Here is a 6,391-nt window from a genome sequence, read left to right as displayed (position 1 = left end):
TGAATTGTAAAAGGAGGGGGAGACCAAAGGGGGGGGGGGGGTACTGTTACGTTATGCGCTCCGGCCCCACACGCTGGCCGTGAACGCATGGTTCCGTTACCTGCTACTGCTGGTGGGGCTGGGATTCACATTGCAGGACGCGCTCCCATGCGAATGCCAGCCCGTCACTCACCTGGTGCTTCTCCTACCCCCACCTCTGCCTCTCTACTCCGCTGCGCATGTCCCCGTCCCCTAGGGCACGTGTGTGCTGGAGCTTTAAGATTTAAAGGGCCAGTGCGCCCATTAGTGAAGTAACACCTGTGGCTCATTGATTAATTCCTCCACCTCCCACACTTCCCTGCCGGATCTTTGTTTCCCTAGAGCATTAGAGAATTATTGCCTTGCCGTGTATCATACCTTTGCTCCTTTGTCGCCTGCCTACTGACCATTTGATACGTTCCTGACTATGCTACTTTGCCGCCTGCCCTGACCTCCTGCTATCCAGACCACAAGTTGCCTAATCCCACCTGAGTCTCGAATCTCCTCAGCTGCCTGTGTTGTCGAGCTGTGCCAGGGGTAGTTACCTGGGTGCCGCCTGCTGCAGCAAGTCCATCCCGCTTTGCGGCAGGCTCTGGTGAAAACCAGCGGCACCTTAGACTTCACTCTCTGGTACAGTCCGAGTAATCTACCATACAGGTCCAGCGGATCCACTATCATCTTTGTTCCAGTTTACTGAAACGTGAGTGTTACATTGCCCCTGGGGTTCATACCATCTTGCCTCATCCACCTATACTGCTACACCCCGTGGTCCCGCCATCACTGTGGGTCACCACAATCTTGGCATCACAAACAGGATACGTGTGTGTTCCTTAACCACTTAACCATCAAGTCTAGTCAAGGTTATCAAGATAAGGCTGTGTGCCATATGCAACATACCTCCCTCCCAAGTTGTACGGGACTGTGTTAGTGAAGTATGTCTTTATCATGGCACGGATAAAGTAGTGGAGGAGGTGAAAGAAAGACTGTTAAGTGTTATTGCCAAGTGTGTGCCCAGTACCTGAAGGGGTTAAACAGAATCTGGTGTTTCTCGCATGTGGCAGTGGTCGCAGCTCCACCCCGTCGGTCCCCAGCAGTGAAGCCTCTTCAGTGTGCGAGCCGGAACTAAAGGTGTGGCCCGTGTTGCACGGGGGAAGACATTTCCAGCTGGACAAAACAGGAAGTTCACCAGTATTGAAGGTTCCGGCTGCTGCGTCCGGCTCTGCAATACACCGACAAGTAGCCGCTGCAGCGCAGACTCTGCATAAACCACCGACCTCCCACAAAAAGTATCTAGCACCAGTGGCAGCTAACATTAACCCCTCAGAGACAAACAAAATCCCTGGGTACTTGCTGCAGAGTAGGAGGGTTTCTGTTAATCAAGGTTTAAATCAAGCATCTTAAAGGGCCAGCGCACTTAAATCTTCTTAAAGAGACAACGCACCCAAATCTTCTTAAAGAGACAGCACACTCAAATCATTTAAAGTGCCAGCACGTTCAAATCCTCTTAAAGTGACGGCTTACTCAAAAAGTCTACAAAATGTCAGCACCGGTATTCTTGAGGAATCCGATCCTCCCTATCTACAATGGAGACCCTTTCACCCTTAGGGATTTCAAGGAGAAGATCCAACTTTGTTTTTCTTTCACTCTCTTCCTCCTAATCAACAAGTGCCGCTGCTCACAGGACAACTACAAGGACCAGCACTTGAGGAAGTCCACACCTGGCTCGCCTCTGAGAAGGCGATGACAGAACAGATCTTCGAGGGGTCTGTACCAGGTATTTGAATCACATTCTCCGTCTGAGGTACGCCTCCGGTTGTATGAGAGACGGAAGAAGCCAGGTGAGACTCTGAGAGCTTATGCAGTAGCTTTACAGAATGCCCTAGAGACTGTTCAGAAGCTAGATGGTATCACCCCTGAGCAGGGCAACAATGTGTTAATGGACAGGTTTATTGATGGGCCTCACAATAAGTGGGACAAAGCCCAATTGAGGATGTTAGCAGTACAAAACCCTAATCTACCCTTCCCTGCTTTCAAAAAAATGGCTATTTAAGTAATTGAGTCCGGGACTGAGTCTAAAGATATTTGTACTCCCCTTGCACCTGCTCAGGAGCCCTCAGGGGCGATAGTCAGGCTTATAGTGCCCTGTTCAAATGTTCAAACCACAATCCAAGCAACCATGTCAGTAGCTACAGATTTAGACTTACAAAGTATTAAACAAGACCTTGCAAAATTGACTAAGGTTATCAGGGAACACGCCACCTAGCCTGCTCCACTCTCCTGTGATCAATCCATGCCTAGAGAAACCCCCTCTACTCCTGCCCTTATAATCCCAGTTACCGTGCTTATTCTTAGAGTGATAGACCCTTCTGTACTCACTGTAACAAGTCTGGACACTGGACAGGGACCCCCGTGATCAGAAATCTTATCCCCTATTCACCTATGCCAAGACTGAGCTGTATGGCTCTAATCTGGATTGGCACTGACAGTGTGAAAGCAGTTTAGCAGCAGTGCAATTGTGTCATTCACTGTTGCAGGTTGTGGTACTGCTCAGATATATCTAAAAATAAAACTTATGTTGGCAGATGCTTATAAAGTGGCGTTTTACTCATGTCTTTGTATCTGTGTGTTTTCAGCACGGCTCACCTGGGGTCTTGGTTGTTGTTAATCACTATAATCATCACAATGTTTGGCGTAATTGTAGATGGTATAAGACAGAATATAGAGAGAAATGTAAGGAAATGGGAAAATGTAATTGGCCATGAGTAAAGAGATGAAGCAAATTGTCTTTTTAAAGGCTGTTTACCTGCTGCATTACAAGAATAATGACGAATGCAAATGAAATGGGACAATTGAATTCTTTTCTGATATGTTAGACTGTGCAAATGGCATCACATAACTAATCCCGGTCTGATCAATGTATGAATGTGTAATGTTTCCAGCAACTTATATTATAGTATCATTGTACAATACATACACAAGCTGGGCATTACCTCCATACTGTGGTATTTACTACAACAGAAAAAAATAAAAGGGTTACTATAAAGTTGTTGTGGCAGCAGGATACAGGTTCAAACTCCCAGTAACCCTGTATGTAGCCCTCTGCAAAACAGAGCAGTCTGGGAGGACTATGAACATTCTGCACTCTTTAACCTGGCCCTGATGTCACTTCCCAATACCCTTCCTTTTATACAGATACCACTTTAGTTCATATATAAAAACACAGTGCATATTAAAACAAATACGATGCACATTATACAAGTAGTAAAGGCAGTTATTCCCCAACAATGAATATAACTCACCAATGGATGGGGTCACATGTGCCATATTTTGCTGTGTATTTTCTAAGGCTGACTTTGCTACCCATTGACTAGGAAATGGCTAGGAAAATGCGCAGCAGCAAATACAAAGCAAAATATGGCTTGTGTGACCCTTCCATTAAATTGTAAATGACAGTTAAAGGGGAAATTGCTGGAGTTTTTTTTATAGAATATTTACAGAGCTGTAAATAGTCCCATTATCAGGCCTTTAAAGATGCAACAACTGACTGGGTGTGCATCAGGGTGATGACTAGGACTGGTACAAAGATTTTTGCCACCCTAGGCAAAAGTAAATTTTGCCGCCCCTTAATCCCGCTTGTTGGTTCCGCCCTTTGACACGCCCCACCTTACTACTGGGGTGACACACTGGAACAAACCTCCTAGTCATGTAATTACCTTACTACTAACAAACCCATTCCTCATGTAATCTCCTTACTATTGGATGACACACTGTAACAACCCTTCTCCTCATGTAATTAGCTTACTACTGGGGTGACACACTGTGACATACCCCTTCTCCTCATGTAATCTCCTTATTACTGGGGTGACACACTGCAGCAAACCTCCTCCGTTTGTGATTACCTTACTACTGGGGTGACACACAATAACAAACCTCCACATTCCACATTCTTACCGCACACAAGCCAACATCGGCTGTCAGTAGTGCCATTATTGTCCTCTATAGCCTGAGTGGTGGAGGAGGGGAGGAGATGGAGTTGTGAAGGACGTGACCGCACAGGAGTGGAGGGGGGTTGAGGCGTGTGTATGGAGGTGCGCCTGATGTCAGGATACTGGACAGACCTGACCTGCCTGTCTGCCTTGGAGGTGGCACTGCGCTCCTCCAGCAGGCTGAAGAATGCAGATTTTTATGGTAACCGAGGGGTGGAATTGGGGTTGGGGTGCAACGGTGGTGTGCTTTGGATGATTGGGTGCTTCAGATGCTGACTGGCTACTAACTTTATTGCACCAGGTAGGATGGCGCCCCCATCAAGAGGGCTCTCTATGCGGCTGCCTATTTTGCCAATAGGCAGAACTGGTCATGACCAAATAAAGGGCTTCCTTCCAAAAAAAAATTTCTCTATTGATGTTCTGTGAAATAAAGGCTATTCCATACTGTTATAAACCTTTAGAAAACACCACAAACTGTCTTTAACCTGGATAGGAGGCTCGAGCATACAACACAGGTCCTCAGCCAGCACTTTATTAAATGGTACATAGTGCGCCAGTGAAGAGGCAACTCTGAGATGCTTGGTATTGGTAAAGTGGAAAATTTACATAGTATAAGGAATCTCTAACAAGGAAGACTATCAGTCCACTTTGCAATGCCTTGCCATGCTCTCTTGATGGCACTTGATTGAAGGCAATGATCCAAAGCAGTGCTGAAAATTGTGGGAATGTAGGAAAGGAGCAGTCAAACAGTCAGCTGGAATTGGCCAGTGCACTCTACAGAATTCCATTCAGCTCTTGTGGGATCCATTTGACTAAATGGTACAACAAGGCCCATGTAGAATGTGTTTAAGGGACATGGGCCCAGATTTATTATTGCAAATGTGCCAGAATTTTGGCACCGTTGCATATGACTTTGCACCACATTTATAATAAGTTTTACATACTTTTTTGACATTTTACACCATGTTCGACAAAGGGGGCATGATTCATGTGCACAAATTTTTTTATCAAGAACCAGACAGTCTACAGTCATATCTGTAAATCTGGTGCAAGTGAAGGCTGTCTTTCTACTTTTGCACTGTAAAACGAATAAGACAGTTTTAGTAAATCTGGGCCATGGAGTGAATTAACTACACATTACTTCAATGAACTGAGTCAAAAATCACACTAAGGGTCAGAACACGTGTGATGTTCCAAATCCTGGTACAAAAGACGTATACATGGTCATACAGTATGCCAATAAAAATTATTTGAGTCCAGAGATGTTACCACAAAGAATACTTCAAAACAGCAAACCATACAAATTGACTCTTAGGGTCAATCAAAGAACAATATCACAGCCCCTTTAGGACCCTAGTATCGGATAAGCCGGGCGTGTGGATGAACATACCTACCGGAGCACACGTCTGACGTATCCTTGATGCATAAGAAGACAAGGCTTATCGGTGTTATCTATATTCAGGCCTCTTCTTGTGACATCAGTCCGTATCAATAGGACTTAACCCTAAAGATCCTTGAGAAACCCCGATAATGGGGGGAAACGCGTGTCGGAATGGGAAGAAATTGTAATGTCCTTTTTAATTTATTCACTTATTATTGGACAATAGGTGGTATGGTTTAAGGTACACACCTGAATAGCTTCAATGGTGAGTCTATAGCTATCCTTCATCCACATTGTTAGAATTGGAGAGCTGGATTAGTCTCTGTAGCTACAATAGATAGCTTGAACCCTATCACGGGAGATAAATTATATATATTCTGTATGTCAGCCTGTCGATCCTGGCGGGCTGACATATTGGTATTTTTGGACTCACCATTTACAACAGTAGTCCAGTAGTCAGGATTGACTCTGGACCAATACAGTAATTTCTTTTCAGGTGTTGTGATTTTTTTCTTTTTCATTTTTTCATATTTTGTCACAATTTAGTGGTCACGACTTTTTTTTATAATATAATTCATTTTAATGCATATCAAATGTATAAGTTTTAGCTTTATCCAATACTAAAGGGGCTGTCACAAAGAATACTTGTCAGAAGAAAACTACAAGTGAGTGCCTTTATTTTGTGAGTTGTCCCTTACTGTCCTCCTGTTTGTATTTGTCAGTCGAATGACTTCTGGTCTCCAAGGAGTCTACTGAGGTGGCCATTGTAAAGAGTATACATACCATATAGAGAAAGAGGTCATGCATTTTTTAGAGAGGAAAGGCCCAGCCTTGGTTGGTCTCTCTCCTTTTGCTACTGGATGGTGAAAACCTTTGCAGAGCTCTCCTTAGCACATCAATTGAGCTGTTAGTAAACAAGGTGGGGTGTTTTCCCCAGGGGACAAGGAAAGCAAGGGGAAACAATACGTTCTTCTGTCTTGGGTGGAAAACAAAGCTATAAAATGGG

The sequence above is a fragment of the Hyla sarda genome, chromosome 3 (assembly GCF_029499605.1).
Source record: "Hyla sarda isolate aHylSar1 chromosome 3, aHylSar1.hap1, whole genome shotgun sequence".
In the NCBI taxonomy this organism is placed as follows: Eukaryota; Metazoa; Chordata; class Amphibia; order Anura; family Hylidae; genus Hyla; species Hyla sarda.
This window is presented reverse-complemented; position numbering follows the sequence as displayed.